Source organism: Vombatus ursinus, unplaced genomic scaffold (genome assembly GCF_900497805.2).
Source record: "Vombatus ursinus unplaced genomic scaffold, bare-nosed wombat genome assembly UNPS02009994.1, whole genome shotgun sequence".
NCBI lineage: Eukaryota > Metazoa > Chordata > Mammalia > Diprotodontia > Vombatidae > Vombatus > Vombatus ursinus.
This window is the reverse complement of record NW_020949772.1, coordinates 2,631,698-2,640,442: the sequence shown is the minus strand read 5'-3', so window position 1 is coordinate 2,640,442 and position 8,745 is coordinate 2,631,698. Positions and strand designations below refer to the sequence as shown.

The 8,745-nt window shown below is 36.9% G+C and overlaps 1 pseudogene; it reads right to left on the bottom strand.

Annotated features, from left to right (window-relative positions):
* Nucleotides 1–87: 87 nt before the first annotated feature.
* On the bottom strand, nucleotides 88–5,594 carry LOC114036801 (annotated as a pseudogene).
* Between the last annotated feature and the right edge of the window lie 3,151 nt (nucleotides 5,595–8,745).

Genomic DNA, 8,745 nt, shown 5'->3' with positions numbered 1-8,745 from the left:
TTTCTTTCTTTCTTTCTTTCTTTCTTTCTTTCTTTCTTTCTTTCTTTTTTAAATAGACTTTTTTTTTTATTTGATAACATTAGATTTTTATGCCACAAGGACACAGGCTCGACCACCTTTGAAGGTCTCCTTTGCTCTTCTGCTGAAGGACTTTGGCTTCACGATGACTGGCTGCTTGGAGAGTTTCCCTTTCACTAGGACTTTGTAGTACCCCGACAACGGCACAAAGTCAATGGATAGGGGCAAACCCCTCCTTGTTTTTAGCAGCATTCATCCTGGTCTGCTCACTGACCAGTGTCCACAGCTTCTCAAGGTTGACAGTTGGGCAGTAGCTTTGGTTCCTCTTCAAGCAGTAATTCCTCATAATCACTTTCCCAAAGTAACCTGGACGATATTTGTGGAAGTTGATCGGGTGACGGTGTAGCCCTCCTGCACTGCCGAGGCCTCTGAGGTGCTTCCCGTGCTTGCATATGCGCCCGTGGCCATAGCTGACATGCCCGCGGACCTTCTGCGTCTTCCTTAGTCCGTAAGGCAGTCGCAGGCGGCGGCAAAAGAGAAAAGCTCTGCATCACTTTCTTAGGCATATCTGGATAATCAACAAAACATGAAATCGACCTCTTAATTGCAGTGTTTGCCAATTTCTGGAGTAGGAATGCTTACTGTAAAAATTTAACGATTATCTGAGCCAGTCTCTGTTTTCTGAGCACCTAGATATATACTTAACAATGATTCCCATCGTTTTAACTACTATTCTCAGTTTTATCATCTGTAAAATGGAAGGTTTGGACTAGATTCACTCTTACGCCCTTCAAGGTTTCATGCAAGTGTTACCTTGTCTTAGAGGTCTTACCTCTACTTGTGGACTATAAAGACAGCTGGGTGGTGCAGTGGATAGAGATCCAGACCGGGAGTGAAGATGACTGAAGTTCAAATCCAGCCTCAGACACTTAGTAGCTGTGTGAGTCTGAGCAAATCATTTAACCATTATTTGCCTCAGTTTCCTCATCTACAAAAATGAGCTTAATAATAGCATCTCTCTCCTAGGGTTATTGTGAGGATTGAGATATTTGCAAAGCACTTAGCATGATGTCTAATACATAGTTGTTGTTCATTCATTTCAGTTGTGTCCCACTCTCTTATGACCCTCTTTGGGGTTTTCTTGGCAAAAATGCTGGAGTGGTTTGCCATTTCCTTTTCCAATTTATTTGATGAGGAAACTGAGGCAAACAGGGTTAATTGATTGCCCAGGATCAGACAACTAGTAAGTGTCTGAGGCTGGATTTAAAATGAGGATTCCTGACTCCCAGCCTGGTGCTTTTGTCTATTGAGTCACCTAGAAGCCCCATGGCACATAGTAGGTGAAGTATAAATGGTAGCAATTATTATCTTTTATCAATTTATTTTCCTTGAATCTCACAAATATTTTTTCTTTGTATTTATTTTGAATGTGTTTTTTATTTGCTTTTCATTGTACATATTGATTTCCCCAGGAGAACACAAGCTCATCAAGAGCAAGGGCTTTTATTATTATTGTTATTTTTTGTCTAGTACAGTACTTGACACATAGTAAGCACTTAATAAAATCTTGTTAAATTGAATTGAATCTCTGTGCTTTTATAATTACCTGCACACCAGAATATAAATAATGGAGACAGTTTTTATTGTTATACAATTCAAGAGTTTCCAAAGCACTTTCACATCTATTATCATACTCTATTCCATGCCACTTTCTGACTTTTTTTCTGATTAGTCACCAACCCCTGAGCCATCATTTCTCCTTATTTTTGTTTTTTTCTGAGTAAACTTTTAATGCCCTGATAGAGATTTCCAGTATCAGAGAAGACACTATCTGATGGAGATTTATAATTACTATTTACTACTTTCTTATTCAGTAAATCTCATCTGGGTCCCAGAAGGAGCAGAGTTTTCAGTAGAATACAACAAAAGATGCTTTGAACAGTGGAGTATCTCATTAAGAAGTATATACAGAAACCAAAGAAAAAAGGTGGGGGGAAAGAGGGATATATATTTCATCACTGAAATAGCTTCTGTTAGACAAAGCTGCTTCAAATTTTATTAAGTTTTCAAATATAGCCTGGAACCCAGCCTTCATATTTTTTGAATTATAGGGAAGTTATAGGTCTCCCGTTTTCTAAACAGTTTCGGTAGACACTGGGGTGATGTATACTTTTCGTGCTCTGTAATTAGTGGGGACATAAACTGTAATTACAGTTTCATTTTGTTCTTTCTTCCTTGGGAACAAGTGTTCTTCCATTTCTTCTTCTGGTTTTAATATTGCTTCAGTGAAGATCCACGAAGAATTTAAAAGCGTATATAATAGTCATAGGACAAGGCCACCCAGGGACACTTGGGTTTGTGTTATCTGCCTCCTCATAGCCATGGATCTGGATTATATGCAAAGAATCAAAAAATATAAAATTTCTGAGTCAGAAAGAACTTCAAGGGCCAGTAAGTTTAACCCATGCTCCCAAACCAAACTCCCTTATGATAAGTCTGTCAAATGGATATTCAGTCTTTGATTAAAGCTCTTCAATAAGGGACAATCCCAGATTCCCGAAACTGCCCATCCCACTTTGGTGGACAATCTCTAATCATTAAGATTTTATTTTTTTTCACATCACACCTAAAGTGCTTCCCCCCTCCATTTCTACTATTTTTTTTTCCTGTTGGCACTTACCAGAAGTCTAATCTTTCTTTAACATGCTGGTCCTTCGAACACATAAGATAGCTCTCATGTTTCCTCCAATTCTTTTCCTTAGCCATTTGGGGCAGAGGACCTGAAATAAAATTCCAAGATGGAAGAAATTAGGTTTAGAGCAACATCTTACCTGATATAACAAAATGAGCTAAAAAAGATAGAAGGATATGTGACTAGAATAATAAAAGTCATATCATTTTGAGAGAGAGAGAGAGAAGCAACAGATCAGAAACCATTGTCAAATATTGCTAGGGAAAGAGCTCTTAAATAATAGAAGACATTACAAAAATAAAATAGATAATTTTGATTTCACATAAGAGACAGGCTTTGAGACAAGCTTTGACACAAGTAAAATTACCACCACTAGCATAAGAAAGAAAAGAATAAATTTGGGGGGAAAATTATTGCTTAAGGTATCTCTGACACTAGTCTGCTATCTGAGAAATCTAAGAAACAAACAGATATATAACAGCAAAAGTCACTTGCCAATTAATAAGTGGTCAAAGGTTATGAATGATTAGTTTTCAAAAGAATTGCAAATGATTAACAACTATATGAATGATGGCTCCATGTTACTAATGAGAAGGTAAAATAAAATCAAAAACAATGTGAAAGTTTCACCAAATACCCCACAAAAAGTCAAAAAGTGAGAAGAGTCAATGTCGAAGGGTTGTGGAAAGACAGGGATAGCTAGTAAATTTTTGGTGGAACATTAACCAATGATTCTGGAAAATAATATAAAATTATGATTTTGATACATACAATTAGACTCTGAGATTCTTCTGGGAGTCATGTATTCCAGGGAGCTAATTGACAAAAAGAAAGATTGTATATACATTAAAATATTTGTAGAAGCACTTTTTGCAATAGCAATGAACTGCAATCAAAGCAGATAGTGACTGATTGGGGAATGATTTCATGAAATTATGAATGTAATGAAACACTGCTATATGTAAAAAATAAACAATGACTAGAATAAATATAGAGAATCATGGGAAGATGAACTGATGCAAAATGATAAGCAAACCTAGGGGAAAATATACATGATGACTAGAAAATTTCAATATTAAGAACAACAAAATAATTGAAGATGAAAGCTCTGAAATTATATCATGACTAATCTTCTTACCAAATTAAAGATATGAGAATGTACCTCCTTTTCTTGTCTGGAGAAATGGGGGACTATGAATGTAGAACACCACATACAATACTGAACTCGATATAGTAGCCAGTCTTAGTGAACTGGTTTTTGTTTTCCTTTTTTAAAAATTCTTTGTTATAATGGACAAATCTCTGGTAGGGCAATGGGGGAGAGGTATATGAAGAAATGTACACATACATATACACATGTATCTATGTGTACATATGTGCATGTGTGTTTATAGAAAGTCATAGGACATTTGAAGGTTCAACATTTCACCTCTCCTGCTTAAAGAAAGTTAGATTGTGATGTTAACCACCTCAGGCTTACTATAGATACCATTCCCTACCTCCTCTTCTCTCACTAGCTGTACCCCATAGGGGTTGAAATGATGGCTCCATGTTGAGAATTCATATGCCAGGATTAAGTATGTCAATTTAATTGCCCATCAGAAAGAATTACTGAAGCATTGCTGTCTGGCATATGGCACTAGAAAGTTAAATCAAATTTGGAGAAAAAAGATTGATTTAAGGTCTGTAGATGTTGTTCTTTCACTCAGAACACTGGATACACTATTTTAGTTTCTGAATGATAGGCATGAAGTATTTTTTTCATTGTTAATGATTTTTGTTGAAATTTATAAGGTGTTCCAATAGATTATTACATCTTTGTTCCAGATCTTATAACCTAAATCCTTTATCTGTTTAACCTTTGACCAAGGGTTTCCCAAGGTCCAGGCTCAGAAGGACTAAGTTAGATGCAGAGAGCTACCCCAAAAGAGATAGATAGATAAAAAGATAGATAGATAGATAGATAACATATATATGTATCACATATATACACAAATATCACAGACACACGTATACACACACACACACACACACACACGGAAGAGGTCTACACTTACTGCGGCCAATGCAACATCACCCTGACATTCTGTTGAAATCCCTTTCTCCCACTGTGTCTTACCTAGACCCTCCCACATTTGTAAGGGCATCATGTCATTTGAACTCTTTCAGAAAAGCAATAATGCTTTGTGGCTACTTGGGCAGGCAACCGTCTTCCTATCAAATGTGTACAGTTTAAGTAACTTGAAGTAATTAGGGCAGTAAAGTATGGATATTTTGCAACCTCATATTGTGCTATTGTTGTTCAGTCATTTCAGTTGTGTTTGACTCTTCGTGACCCCATTTGAGTTTTCTTGGCAAAAATACTGGAGTGGTTTGCTCATTTTACAGATGAGAAAACTGAGGAAAACAAGGATAAGTCACTTGCCCAGAGTCACACAGTTAGTAAGTGTGTGAGGTCAGATTTGAACTTACAAAGATGAATCCGTCTTCCTGACTCCAGGTCTGGTGCTCTATCCACTGTGCAACCTAGCAGCCCCATTGCACCATAAGTTTTATACTTATCCTTTGGTTGGAGGAGCCACATGGACAATCCTCTCCTCTCTCCTTTAAGAAGTACAGCTGCTCAGGAACTCTCCTTTTGTTCCCAGTGGAGATCTCTAAACCTTTTAGCTTGGGATTACTTTTGAAGAAAGGTATCAGGATATATCAGGAAATGTAAATCATGTAAAAAATAAAAGATGTTAATAGTTTTTTTTTAAATACCTCCTAAGATTTTCATCAGTTTTGCATATCATCCCTCATTGTCAAAGGCAGACTTGATATGATGGCTGGTGCTACCCAAGAGAATTTATTCTCTATCTATATGGTTTCATTCCAACGTCATGCTTCCGAGGAACTCTCTTGTCCTCTGACTAAGGTGAAAGAGTTAAGTAATGGCATTGTTCATGAACTCTGCTCTTGGGTAACATAGCATACACCTCTGTCTCTGACTTGGGCTCTTGAGGAATACTTTTCTGACTATTTCCATTGTTTGATCCAGGAAAGTTCACTCTCTGGTCTTGTTAATACTCTCCCATGATCATACTGCCTGTTAGAATCCAAGGCAGGTTCAGACCCAGAGTGCTGCCCACTCAGCGCTCTGTAGATTACATCACTTTGCCTATAATTAAGACATTCTCCTCATAAATGTAAGCTCTTTGAGGGCAGGAGCTATTTTTTCACATTTTTCTTTGTGTTCCCATGGCCTAACTTAGAACATATAGTGCCCAGGACACAGTATCTGCTTAATAAGTATCCGTTCAATTGAACTGGATGACAAATAGATGATGGCATAGCTGAAACCTTGTAAGGGTATGATCCTAGATTGAAGTTAAAAATCCTGAGTTCCGGTTAGGAAAGCAATTTATCTAGGTTCACAATCTGCCTACTGTGTGACTATGGGCAAGTTGTCTCAGCCCTCTGAGTTTTGGTTTCCTCTTCCACTAAATCATAGTGAATATTTCCTGCTGGCTCTACCTAACCCAGTTGTTGTAGGTCTCATATGTAATAGCATTTGCAAAGCCCTGTTTTAGCTTGTATCACACTATCAGAACAGTCTGTTTCCTCCCCTATAAAATGACCATTAAGCCTGTCAATAAGCATTTATTTAGCACCTACTATGTGTTAAGTGTTGGGGATACAAAGAAAGGCAAAAGACTGTCTCTGCCTTGGAAGTGCTCACAGTCCAATGAGAGGGACAACAAGCAAATATCAACAAACAAGCTATATACACAATAAATGTTGTTGTTCAGCTGTTTTTCAATCATGTCTGACTCTCTGTGACCCCATTGGGGGTTTTCTTGGCAAAGATACTGGAGTGATTCACCATTTCCTTCTCCAGCTCATTTACAGATGAGGAAACTGAGGCAAACAGGTTTAAGTCACTTGCCCAGAGTCACACAGCTAGATAGTGCCTGAGGCCAGATTTGAATTTGAGACTTTCCAACTTTAAGCCTGGCACTCTCTCCACTGTTTCACCTACCTGGATAAATAGGAAATAATTAATTAAATTGTCTTAAATAATAGAAAGAAGACATCAGAAATAAGAGGGATTTGGAAAAGCTTCCTGTAGAAAGTAAGATTTTAGCTGAGTCACAAAAGAAGTCAAGAGGTAGAGATGAGGAGGGAGAACATTCCAGACATGGCAGAAAGTCAGAAAAAATGCTCAGAACTGAGAAATGATATGTCTTGTTTGTGGAACAGCTAGGAGGTCAATGTCACTGGATTGAAGAGTATGAGGCAGGAATTAAGGTGTAAGAAGACTGGAAAGGTCAGAGGGGACTAAGTTGTAAAGGACTTTGAATGCCAAACAGAGGATTTTGTAGTTGATCCTGGGAGCTGCCAGAATTTATTGAGCAAGGGGGTGGCACGGTCACACTTGTACTTTATATTTTTTTTCCTCTCTAGAAACATTGTATTAAAAATAGTTTTAAATAATTTTTTTTGAAAAATAAAATAATCCTTGTTTTTAATTTTGTAAAATAAAAACAAAATATAATTGCAGAGGTAGAAGGTGGGAGTCTATGTGCATACATATACATATGCATATACATAAATATATACATATATACATACATACATATACTCATATATACATACACCCACAGACACACAGACACACAGACACACACACACACACACACACATATATATATATATATATATTTAAAATCAGAGTCCTGGACAGAAGACCCTCTGCCAAAAAGAGAATTTTGTTTTTGATCCTGGAGGTGATAGGGAGCCACTGAAATTTGTTTAGTAGAGTGTGTGAGTATATGTCTGAAAAAGCAGAATAGATTACAGCATAAGCTATTAGATTTGGAATGAGGAAGAAGTGGGCTCAGATTCTACCTACTGGCTCTGTGACCTCAGGCAAATCATAAAACTGCACTGAGCCTTTCTTTACTTATCTATAAAATGGGAACAATAATTGTATCTCTCACTTGGTTATTATAAGGCTCAGTTGAGATTATACATACATACATGCATGTTTATGTATATATGTATACATATAAGGATCACTTATTCATATGTAATTTTTAGCTTTCTGTTATATGTGGATATGCATGTACATATGTACATATATATGTATAACTTTGAAATCTGAAAATTACATATGAATTAAGTGATTCTTGTTATTTTTTTCACTAGGTGCTTTTCATTGAATATTGATGAGATAAATGACATTTTTAAAAAAAATTGTACTGTCTTATTTCCTATGATTTATAGAAGAAGCTCTTGTAGGATGCCCAAGTTAATGAAACGTCCCCAGAACTGGGACTTTGTTCTGAATTGTGGTTCAGTCTTACCACTCTTGAACTCATCCTCTCCCTTCTCTGCAGTAGAAACTATGAAGCACCTTAGGTAGGCAACAGAATTTTGGACTGCTGAACTGGTACCCTACAAAATTACCACCTACATGCCAGGAATTTATAACTTAAAATAGTCAGTGCACAACAGAAAAACCGAGATGAGTTTTCAGATTGTAAGATCTTAGATTTAGACGTAGAGAGAACCTTAGAAACCATTGTTCTTGGACTATTCTGTCCATTTTACAGATGAAAAAACTGAAACCAAGAAAGGATAAAAAATATGTCTATGGTAATACAGATAGAAAGTGACATAGACGGTATTTGAACCTAACTCCTCTAGAAACAAATCTAGCACTTTCCATTGTTCTATGCTGCTTTCCAGATAGACAGAGACTATCATGGAAGTGCCCCAGAAACACAGAGATCAGTCAGTCATTAAGTCAATAAACATTCATTAAGTGCCCAAGGCACTGTGCTAAGCACAGTAATGATAATGATGATGCTGATGCTGATGCTGATGGTGATGATGATGATGATAACAATAACTAGCATTTATGTAGTGCTTACTATGTGACAAGCACTGTGTTAAGTACTTTGCAAATATTATCTCTTTTGATATTAACAAAAAGAAATAGAACTAGGGATAAAAAGAAAGGCAAAAGACAGTCTCTGCTTCCTGGGGGA